Below are 12,433 nucleotides of genomic sequence, written 5' to 3'. Positions count from 1 at the left end.
ATACTCAGAAAGGGGAAACTAGATTAAGGGAGCATGTGAGCAATCCTAGAAGATAAGAAAGCTCATAAAAGGGCAGCCTTGGGGGAGGGTGAAAGGAAAGAGGAACGCGGCCCCCTCCATGCTCCCTGACAGGGTTTCTAGTGAAGGAGGTTATGGGCAGATGGCGTGCAAAGCGTTCTCAGTTCTCTATCAAACAAGCTGGGAAACACCCACTTTCCCCTAATCTTGTGATGTCCTAAATCACCCAGGAGAAATTTGTACCCCAACCAAGAGCATGGGGCCCCAAGGGGCAGCCTCATCACCACCTTCACAATGGTTCTGGCACTGGGGTATCTCAATCCCATTTTAAGGGAGGCCCTCAGAAGCTGCACCTTTTCAGATTCCATCTCAAACTCCCTTGCTGCTTTCTCTGAGGAAGATGGCAAAGGGCAGGGAGAAGAGAACCAGGGATTGTGGGGGATGAGAGATGTCCACAAAAAAGTTTGGATCCACTGCCTTCCTCCAACCACCCGTGCCACATATATAAACAATCCACCTTAGCTGAAGAATATTCAGTCTTTTCCATGCAAATCCAGGAGTGTTTTATTCCTAAATGCCTTAAGAAGAAGACAGAATATTAAGCAGAAAGAATATGAGTCAGGGTAAATGTCAAATCCTGGTCCTAACTTGACCTTTTAAGAGCCAAATAACATGGGCAAATTACCTGATCTCCCCGCGTCCTACTTTCTTCATCTATAAAATGGGCAAAATTGTGAGACTCAAATGGGGTCATACATATAAAAGTGCTTAGCTAAAAAAACTAAAAACCTCAAAAAAAATTCTTAATTAAAAAAACAAGGTGATGGATGGCAACCAGACTTTTGGTGGTAAACACAATATAGGCTACACAAAAATTGAAACATAATAATGTACACCTGAAATTTATATAATATTGTAAACCAATATTACCTTATAAGAAGAAAGTGCTTAGCAAAGTGTCAAGTGATATATATATATATAAAATTGTGTCAAGTGCCATATATTATTTTTAACATTACATGACTGTGTATCCTTCGCTGCACAAACATTGCAGGTGCCAGTAGCACTGTGAAATTTACGGAGTTCAAGTCAACTAATTTGTATCACAAAAAGTACTGTAGAGGGGCCGGCCCGGTGGCGCAGTGGTTAAGTTCCCATGTTCCGCTTTGGCGGCCCCGGGTTCGCCGCTTCAGATCCCGGGTGAGGACATGGCACTGCTAGGCAGGCGTCCCACATATAAAGTAGAGGAGGATGGGCATGGATGTTAGCGCAGGGCCAGTCTTCCTCAGTGAAAAGAGAAGGATGGGCAGCAGTTAGCTCAGGGCTAATCTTCCTCAAAAGAAAAAAAAAAGTACTGTGGAGAATATATTGATTTTCCAAATCCTATAACCTCTAGGCTGACCTAAGATGTGTCAAATAAAAAAACTGCAGTTTTATGCCATTTATTTTCCTTTGATATAGCTACATCTGAAAGGTCAAGGGTGAAGTTTTAACATACAGCTATGGCGCTGAGATTAAAATCTAACTGAATGACTTGCCTACTCCATTATCTCGTTTAATGTTCGAAAAAACAAGCAAATCTAATGGCACATGTTATGGTTACAAATTAGTAGTAAAACAGAATAAAGCAAATATTCCAGGCAACCAGGAACACTTCTTAATTGTCCAACCCACCCATTCACCATTCGGTATTCGATAGTTATCTGAAAGCCAGAAAAACTGGAATACCCAGCTACTTTGTTCTTTTGTTCCTTTCTTGATCTATGTCAGTGGTTTTCAAGCTTTAGGATGCAGGGAGTTATTATAAACAGGTTTTTTTAATAAGCAAATTCAAGTAAAGCAAACTTTACAGGGCTTCTAAGTATTTTTGTTCCTATCTTGACAGGAGCAAGCCTTGGAGTTTAGGACATAAAATGGCTTGATAAGCTGCAAGGTGACCCCAGAACTTCCAGAAGACTACTTACTGCTCCCACTCTTATCTTCTTCACTCTCCCCTCTCCACAACTGGCACTAAGAGCTATCATTTATTGGGAACTTTCTAGATGCTAGTCATTACAAGAGGCATCTTTTATTTAGTATGGCTGATGCTTACAACAGCAGAAAAAAATGGGTGTAACTATAACCATTTACAGAAGAAACAGAGGCTCAGCCAAGGTAAGCAATGCTTTGGAGGTTACATGGCCAGGAAATGGTGCCGTCAAAACCTAAGCCCAGTGTGGATCCCATGGATGTGACTCTTTCCACCACAACGTAGCACAATAGTGATGACTTGAAAACATCTCTCCTGCGGTAAGCAGGCCCACGTGGTGTTTTCTGTTTGCTTGTTTGCCTGGTTGAAGAGATCACTGGGCCTGAAAGCTTGAGAGGGCTGTGTTTATAATTATACTGACATTGATTAAGAAAGAGGGTAAAGCTTTTGGTGGGGGTCCTCACAGGCTGCTAGCAGGAACTGACTAGTCGGTCACACGGTCAATATGAACAAACGGAATATTTCACAAGAACAATCTCCATGGACTCAATAAGATTTTCTTCTGCTTTTCAGAATATGCTGTGAAACAAATTATTTTAGACCATGTGGTATTGACCCAGGAGAAAAAGGCTACACAGTTCAGAAGGGAACTAGACAGGGCCAGCCCAATGGCGCGGTGGTTAAGTTTGCACATTCTGCTTCGGCGGCCCAGGGTTCACTGGTTCAGATGCTGGGTGTGGACCTACACACCTCTTGTCAAGCAATGATGTGGCAGGCATCCCACATATAAAGTAGAGGAAGATGGGCACAGATGTTAGCTCAGGGCCAGTCTCCCTCAGCAAAAAGAGGAGGATTGGCAGCAGATGTTAGCTCAGGGCTAATCTTCCCCAAAAGAAAAAAAAGTACAAAAAAGCAGGGGGCTAGACAAAAATCATTGTGTAACTGATGCTGTGTAACAGGCAGGAAGGTTACATAACATTTTTTGGCATGATCTCAGCCTTATCCAATGGCTAGCAATAATAGCTAACATTTATTGAGCACACTGTATGACAGGCATTTTTAATACTTGATCCAATTTAATCTTTGTGATATACTCAGGACACAGGTACTGTTTCATCTGTAGCATTTTATAGACGAGGTTAAGCAACTTGCCCAGGATTACCCAACTTATCAGTAACAGGGAGTTTGACCCAGGCAACCAGGAACACTTTTTAATTGTTCAACCCACCCATTCACCCACCATTCGGCATTTGATAGTTATCTGAAAGCCAGAAAAACTGGAATACCCAGCTACTTTGTTCTTTTGTTCCTTTCTCGATCTATGTCAGTGGTTCTCAAGCTTTAGGATGCATGGGCCCCAGTACCAAACCACTCTACTTCCTAACACACCAGTGCTGAGCTGCCAGACATTCAGCCTTTTGAGAGAAACAGCAGAGGAAATACAAATATCTAATGACTCTTCCAAGGGTAGTGTCCAAGCGTAATTTCTTTGGGTTGCAAATCTGTTAAAGGAATTCTGAGCAAAAATTATAAAGCATATCCTTGAGTGAAGGAACCACACTGAAATCTGCCTTTTAGTAAGGGTGCATTTTAAACATTGAGGACTAGAAAGCATCTTTAATAAAAGCCTCTTGCTTTTATTTCAGAGATTCCCTGGATTACCGCTCAAATCCTTTTACATTATGTGCCTGAACTGTCTGTCTGATAGTGGAAATTCTTGCTTGATAACAAAGTTCAGCTGTCTATTTTAGCTAATTCCAACCACAATTTTTCATAGTTATAAATCTATAGAGGGTCTAACCACAAAATTAGGCCAAAAGACAGGACATTTTCTTATGTGAGAGTAAGTCACAAAATAAAGCATTTTTCAAATCACTATTCCACAGGCAATTCCTTTTAACCATAGAAGCTGGTCTTGAAAACAAAACTGCAACTTGAAATAACACATTTGATTTAAAAAAAAAAAAAAGGACCTGGCAGAGGAAGAGCAGTGAGTTCTGGAGGCAGATGGAAAAATCAGAAGGACGTGAGCAGTGAGGCTGACAGGGCGAGGGGACCAAATATAAGGCTTTGGATATTTTTTATTTAACTCTGTATTTTTTAAAACGTAGCACTAACTAGTGCTAGACACTACTCCAAGAACCTTATAAACATTAACTGCTCTAATCTTCACAACAGCTCTGTAAAGTAGGTGCTGGTTTTATCTCCTATTTTCAGATGAAGATTCTGGGGTGCACAGCTAAAGGACGAAGGGCTGAGTGGGGATTCACATGTAAGCTCTGCTCCTGCGTCCATTCTCTTGACTAATTTATGTTGTTTTTGTTGGTGACGATGCATGATCCTAACTAGAAAGTGAGGGCATGGGAATTAAGATCTACTCACTTAATGACTTGCCAGATAATTTTGGAATATGTTGTGGTACAGTTTAAATCTAGCTGAACGCCCTTTCAAAAAATAAATTACACAGAAAGTTTTTAAGAGATTATTTTCCCCCATTAATAGAAACCTTGATCTAACTAGTCTATTAAAAACAATCTTTCTTTCTCCCTCTCCTTTTCTCTCTCTCTTTTCTTTCTTCCCCTCCTTCTTTTCTGACTCATTAAGGTTTAAAGGTATATCAGATTAACACCTACAGGAAACGAGCAAAGGGGTAACATGATGGTGAATGTCTCTATGAACAGGCTTCCGCAGACCTCTTACACACAAACACTCATATTTATTACCAGATGGGTTCATGGCGATGGTCATACTCTCCCTGAGAGCCTCGTATTCATTGGCTCCTGCAACAATATTTGAGCATCTACTGTTTACCAGGCAGTGTGCTGGATGCTGAGCATAAAGAAATGAATTAAACAGGCAAGATCTATGCCTTCATGGAAAGTTTTATTCTAGTGGGAGGAGATAGAGAATAAACAAGAGAAACAGTAATATAAAATGTGATATGGTGCTAACAGCTATGGAATAAAATAAACCAAGAAGCAAGGTAGTGAGTGTCTGGGTTGGGGACGGAGGCAGAGTCTGCACATTTAGGTGCGGAGGTCAGAGAAGTCCTCTCTGAGTCAGGACACGAAGGTGGGGAGGAAGCAAGCCGTGTGGATACCTAGGGGAAAGTACAGCAGACAGAGAAGAGCAGTCACAGCTTCTGAGGCAGTGGCACGCCAGGAGCAGGGAGGTGAGAGTAACTTGCGTGGAACAAATGGTGGGAGCCTTTGGATGCCTTGGTGAGGATCTGACTTTTACCCTAAGTGGACTGGGCAATCATTATAAGTCCTTGAACAGAGGCATGGCATTGTTCTGACTGTTTTAATAGGATTATTCCTATGCTCTATGGAAAACAGACTTCAGTGGAGCAAGAACAGAAATAGAAGAGCAGTTAACAGACTATGACAAATCATGTACTCAAGAGAGGACAGTGGGATAGCAGCTTTGACCAGAGTGGTAATGAGGAGATAGTGAGAAGTCAGATTCTGATTTTAATATGAAGGGAGAGCTGACACGTTTGCTCAAGGATTGGATATGGGAAATGAGAGAAAGAATGGCTCTCCTTTGAGCTGATAAATAAATGAAACTACCATTTTATTTTATTTTCTTTTTCTTGGTGAGGAAGATTCACCCTGAGCTAACAACTGTGCCAGTCTTCCTCTATTTTTTTCTATGTGGGATGCCTCCACAGCATGGCTGATGAGTAGAGTAGTTCCATGCCCAGGATCCAAACTGGTGAACCTGGGCCACCAAAGCAGAGCCTGCCAGAACTTTAACCACTCAGCCACAGGGTGGGCCCCAAACTACCATTTTCTTAAATGGGGAAAAATGTAGGAGGAGCATGCTTGTTGGGGTTCAGGAACTCTGGTTGGAACATATTAAGTCCAAGATGCCTTTAAACACCCAAGTGAATATGAGGCTGAATTCAGGGGAGAGGCGCAAAATGGAGATTCCGTTTGTGAGTCATCAGCATGCTGATGGCCTTTAAACCCGTGAGCCAGGATGACATCACCCAGGGAATGAATATCCATAAAAAGAGAAGTAGCCCAAAGACTGAATCCTGGGCAACTCCAAACTTTACAAAAAAAGAAAATGGGAAGGAGCCAGAAAAATAGACTGAAATGGAGCAGCCAGAGAGGTAGACCGAAAATCAAGAACGTCCGTGTCCTTCAAGGTGTGTGAAAAGAGCCTTTCAAGTGATTCAACTGGAGTAATGGGATGGAGTAGCAGAAACTCCACCTTTCAAAACAACGTGGGGTATGTAGGACTATAGCTTCCATCCTTGTGAATAAACACCCAGATACCTCAGTGGAACTTATTGTAGCAATACGGAGCAGATAGGGAGTAGAAGCAATTGTTGACAATTCCACAACAATCTCAGGACAACTTCCTGAGGCTAGAACTATCTCGATTTTCCACAGAATCCATCCCAAGAAGCAAGATTGGCTTTGCCAGGGATGGGGAAGCCAACAAATACTGCAAAAGAAACACAAAACTGAGACCTAAAGTGACAGCCTTCTCTCACTGTTATGGAAATAGGAGGAAATACTGTCAGTTAAGATGGCATCCTTCCAGCACTGGCACAGTCCAACTATTTTTATAATCACCCGGAGTCTGCCTTCTATTACAGTTATTTCTATAAGACTTCAGTGGAAGGAACAAACGGGAAGTCTTACTCAAGTCATCATCATGTAATCTAGCAGAGCATGAGTATTTAAGACACTTTGTTGAATGCATAAATGAGTGTCAGGTTTTGCAGGCACTGAGCAAAATACAGACAGAAAGAAGACGTTATACATTCATCAAGAAAACCAGAAAGAAAGATGAAAGGTCTGCATAAGCTAATCCTGGGAGCAGACAAAGGTAGAATCTATCTAGGAAACAATTTGCATAATCTCACCATAGCTACAAAGATTTTCTTTCAGCTCTAAGCAACTGCCACGTTTAATTAAAATATCTTCACCTTTATTACCTTTTTGCCACAATAATTGCTATCTACATACTTGTTCCTTTGTCATAAGAAGAACCTCCCTTCCTGAAATGACAGCTTGAAATCTAGCAGAATCCTCACTTGTTTCTCACAGTAAATAGAGTTCTTTATTGCACTTCATCTGAAAGGAAGTGTCAATATAATTTTTATTAAAGTGTCTGGTGCCCACTATGTGCAAGGCACTGCTCCAGAGATGACCACAAGTAAAGTGCCATCTTTTTCCCAAAGAGCTCTCAGCCTGTGAGGGAAGCAGAGATAGCGAGGCTTGGGAAATGCCTCCGACAGGAGTGCATGAGGTGCTGTAGGTTACAGACGGAGAAGGGATCACTTAGGTCTGGGAGGGTCTAGAAAGTTTTATCCTTTAAAGTAGAGGTTGGAAATGAGCTTTGAATGATTTATTTTCTAGGAAAATAAGAGAAAGCTATTTCAGGCAGAAGGAAGGGTCTGAATCAAGGTGTACAGGAATGTCTCTGGGGTTGAAGAGAAAATGAGTTAAGTATGGTAAGCAAGCTGGAAGGAGAGAGGGAAGAGGAAAGTCAGAGGATGGGAGATGGGAATTAGGAGGGTCCTTTCCTCATCTAGCAACAGAGATAAGAAAATAGAAGATGATCAACATTTGATCCATATTTGTTTTATATATTACTGCTCAGCTACAGTGAAGAAGTGAAGTGATCAATGATACTGTGCCTGTAGAATCACCCAGATCAAGGCTTACAGTTATGCTTAAAGATTGAAGTTTATGGTTTTGAAATACCTAGAAGCTCCAGGCCTTCAGGAAACCAGGAATTAATCTATTTTTCACTATTATTCGGATTCAAGAGCTAAACCAACGTGGGCAAAAGGAGGAAGGATCACATGATTTTTTGAAATATGCGGCAGTGATGATGGAATGGATTATAAGAGGAAGTCTGAGTAGAAATGAAACTTCAAACAAAAGAAGCCAAAAAAATATATAGTGAACACTTGCTAAATATATAACTATAGCCCTTCAAAACAGTCAATGTCAAATTTTTTCAAGTTAAGTACAAGCAAAAACAAGAGGCAGTTGGCTGTAATCCTTTAATGTTTAACAAATGAAACTTTTCCAAGGGCACAGATTTCATTTTTAAGATTTTGTTATTTTTAGCAACTTTTCTTCTGCATTTTGCACTAATGAAATGAAATATGAAAGTATTTTAAAAAAAGAATCAAAGAGTATGGACCCAAATATACACCATCTGATTCTTGCACTTCCTTTTTACAGTTACTATAAGTAATACATCTATAGCTCTAACTCATCTGAAAAACCAAATCCCTCCCACCCCTTGGAATTTTTATAGAAATGTATAACTAAACACTCAATTTATCTTTGAAAATAATAACAAAATAACATCATATGCCATAATAAAGAATATAAATAATAGTATCAGTAAATTGTGTCTCATATGGCAACATGTAGAAATCATCAATGTTAAGATTCCATTAACATAGAAACTAAAAATGATCTCTAACACTCAAATTCAATAAAATTCTATTTGGTTTAATTTCTAGTTATAAAAGAGAAAGATAAAATAGAATATTATTGTTTATAATATTCTAAATAGAATAATTAAATAAATATTTAAAATAGAATATTATAAACAATAAGACCGGACCAAGCGTTCCCAAATAAATAGAATGGGAAGAACTTGGGGCTGGCCCCATGGCTGAGTGGTTAAGTTCACGCACTCTGCTTCAGCTGCCTGAGGTTCACCGGTTTGGATCCTGGGTGCAGACCTACACACCACTCGTCAAGCCATGTTGTGGTGGCATCCCACATAGAAGAACTAGAATGACCTTTAACTAGGATATACAGCTATGTTCTGGGGCTTTGGGAAGAAAAAAAAAAAGAGAGGAAGATTGGCAACAGATGTTAGCTCAGGGCCAATCTTCCTCACAAAAAAGCATTAAAAAAAAAAAAAAGAATGAGAAGAACTCTAGTTGCTTAAAATGAGCATTCCTGAGGAGGAATCTTCCATAGTCAAGGAGACCTACATTAAGCCAAATCTCACTTTCTTTTGATATTTTTGTTATCGATTGTTTGAGCACCTCACATTTTCACTGATCCAAAACTTAATAGTGTTTTATTTTACACAGAGGGAAATGCCAATTGATATTCCTTGTTTTCTTCTCATCTTTTTCATCAAGAACAAAGAAATATGGAGAGAATCTGTTCCCAGGGGGAGAGAGTGCATTGTGCAGTGGAAAGATGACTGACCTCGAGATGGTTCCGTCCTCCCCCTTAGGAGCCACTTGACCTTGAGCCTGTCACTCGGGTTTCCTGAGCCAGAGTTTCCTGACCACTAGCCCTCTTATTTTATAGGAGTCCTATTGATAAAACCAATGTGATGCGTGCTAACAATGCCCATGCCCAGGGCTCCTGGGAGAATCAGACAAGTTAACAGATGGAAATGTGTATTTCAATAGTAAAGTATTAGACCCAGTTTGGGAACACAGTTGGTATTTTGTTAGCAAACAGTAAAAGAAATGCTTGTTCGTTGGTGCCTCAACAATACCAAATATTTAAAGAACAAACTCAAAATCTAGATTATTAACAGATAAAATTTCTTTTTCTTTTCTTTTTTTGAGGAAGATTAGCCCTGAGCTAACTACTGCCGGTCCTCCTCTTTTTGCTGAGGAAGACTGGCCCTGAGCTAACATCTGTGCCCATCTTCCTCTACTTTATATGTGGGATGCCTACCACAGCATGGCTTGCCAAGCGTGCCATGTCCGCACCCGGGATCCGAACCAGCGAACCCCGGGCTACTGAGAAGCGGAAGGTGTGAACTTAACCGCTGCGCCACGGGGCTGGCGCCCCAACAGATAAGATTTTTGAAAGTATGATTATCCTTAAAAGGGTAACTTTTATGAACAAAAAGTCACATCAGGAATTAGCTTAGATTAAAAAAAAGGAATAAGTCAGTTATAGTAAGTAACCCATTAGTATTAAAATGGTCCGCTGCATATATAGAAAGTTCAAAGGCTTCTGGCTCTACCCACCGCTACACTGCCCATCTTTCCTCTGCTTTACCTTCTCATTCGTTTGCAGTTTGGGTCCTAAGGTCCTGTTCAGCGTGGTTATCTCTACTGACGACCTTGGTAGTATAATTTGAAACCCACAGAAGTGTAGACCTGTAGTTACATTTTTTATCATCCAGATCCCAGGCTGAGATGAGAAGCTTCCTTGTCATCTTTCTCTGCCTGTGGGTGGATTTTTCTATCCCTCCATCTCACGAGGAGGGTAATCCTTGGAGGGTCAGGAGAAGACAGAGCCACTCTAACTCCCTACTTTGAGTTATGCCCCAGGCCTTTCGCCCTGTGTAAGTAGAGATTTTTCCCAAATATTCTACTTTGCATCTTTTTGTCAAGTGGAATCATGGAATATCCTGTCTATATTTTTGTGCCAGGAAAAGACTCTTGAACTAAATAAACAAAGAGAAGGATAACTTCTGTCATAAAATGAAAAATTTTGTGTGTGATCTTAAAGGAACTATGATTAAAATTTTCTGCCACTGATATGTTTACTGCTAGTTACAGGTATTTACAAAGGGCCTCACAATATTATTGTATTAGTGGCAACTCCGAATGGGTGATTCTTCTGTTCCAGTTGAACCTCTTCGTTATTCAAAAGGCATCATAACTACCATCAGAGTTTACATACAGGATTCCAGTAGGAGATTGAGAACTTCGTCAGACCAAAATTTAATCATGGCATTGCTGAGTTCTGAGGGTTCGAATTTGCTTATAGTACAATTAGTCGCAATGTGAATCACTGATGTACATGACCTTGTGGCAGTGGCAGGAAGGATGTTTATATTTCACATAATATATATTTTCTGTTCTAAATAAATGTCTCAAAGTATAACGTCCTCTAAGATGAGGTAAATATATGCACATCCATATTCTATTACTTATGCAAACTGATTTGAATGAAAACAGTGAAGCTCACAGGAAAGGATTAGAATTAGGCCAGGAAGATGTTTATTGTGGACTAGTCACACCTTCGCTAGTGGAAATCTAATTAAGTACCTTGTCCAGATTAAGACAAAGTCATATCTGTCTCTTCAAGCTTTTAAGAGACATTGTGTCTTTCTGTTCCAGTAGGAAGAATCGTCTTTCTCACCAAGTCCTTCCTACCTAATGCCTCTCCAACAGTCTCGCTCCACCTGAATTATCCTTCTTGTGTGATTCACGACTGGGCCTCATGCAGGGGACTGCATATGGGAGATATTCAATAAATACTGTTGGTACAAGATTACAGCAAATTTCTTATAACAATCCCCACTTAACCATTCAGAGAAATCGCTAACGTTCTGCATTGTTTCAGTTAGTAAGGAAGTTCTAACTGATGCTGAGACAGGCTGAACTTGAGGCTAATGGACTCCTTTCAGGTCACCTTCACAATTCTGCTCTTAGGGTTGAAGCGTGTTTCCCAAGAGCCATGTTTGTTCATATGTCTGTTTATGCCAGTCGTACTAATTATTGTAATTATGCAATAAAAAACAAATTTTATAAACTGATTAAATATGAAGGCAAAAAGAAAGAAAGGTGTACCTATGAAAAAGAGCTGTTCCTTCTGGAAAGGTTTGCTAAATGTGATGTGTGTATAATGTCGTGATATAGGTATGAACCATGAGACACTCTAAACTATTAGGGAGAAATTATCATGAAAACCTTAAAAGATTTAGCTCTCAGATTGTTTCACAATTATCTTGAAATCTGTGCACCTCTCCAAAAAAATCAAACCTGCTATTTATAGATGAGGCAGTTAGAGGTGCAGTTTATGAAAGCAATGATATGTGAAACTCCAACCTTCAGGTCATTTCAGGGAAAAAAGCCTTGGCCATAAGTCAAAAGATAAGTTTTTTACTTCAAATAAAAAATTCAATACATATAAATGATATTTTATGATTTTCCACTGTGACCAACATTCTCATTTGTCCGATCACTATGGGATCAAAGCAAATCAAGGAAGACGGATTTTACTGTACTGTCTCAGGACGACACCCGGTACAAGGACAGAGTAATAGAAAAAATGCATGTTCAGGTGATTTTAATTTAACCTCAAATGCTGCAGTTACAATTTCCCTTAATGCTGCGTTAGTCACCGCACTAAGCTCTCCCTGGGACTGTGGCATCGCAGCATCACTAGAGATCAACACAATGCCCAAAGAAATCTTTTCCTTCCTGTCACCTGAGGCCTAGGAAAAGAAAAGAATGGATTCCTAGCCTGTCTTCTGTGCTTAAAGAAAGGAAATCTCCTTCCTAGCAAATGGTTAATAAATTTGCTCCAAGCAGATAATTGAATCACTGGAAACAAAGAGAAAAAAAGACCTAAAACTGGAATGGCCTGGACAAAGAACAGAGAAAGATCTTGTAAATGGAAAGAAAAATTCAGTTAATAATCAAGTTAATATTTCTTGGAAGAAGAGGGAAGCTAATCTTGTGAAGGAGAT

The 12,433-nt window shown here is 40.0% G+C and overlaps 1 long non-coding RNA gene across 1 annotated transcript in view; it reads right to left on the bottom strand.

Annotated features, from left to right (window-relative positions):
- The window catches only part of LOC124249158 (uncharacterized), a 47,732-nt gene that overhangs the window by 8,276 nt on the left and 27,023 nt on the right, over nucleotides 1-12,433 (bottom strand). The window lies entirely within an intron of this gene.

The sequence above is a fragment of the Equus quagga genome, chromosome 12 (assembly GCF_021613505.1).
Source record: "Equus quagga isolate Etosha38 chromosome 12, UCLA_HA_Equagga_1.0, whole genome shotgun sequence".
Lineage (NCBI taxonomy): Eukaryota > Metazoa > Chordata > Mammalia > Perissodactyla > Equidae > Equus > Equus quagga.
Note: the sequence above shows the minus strand (reverse complement) of the source record. Positions and strands in the feature narration are given on the sequence as shown.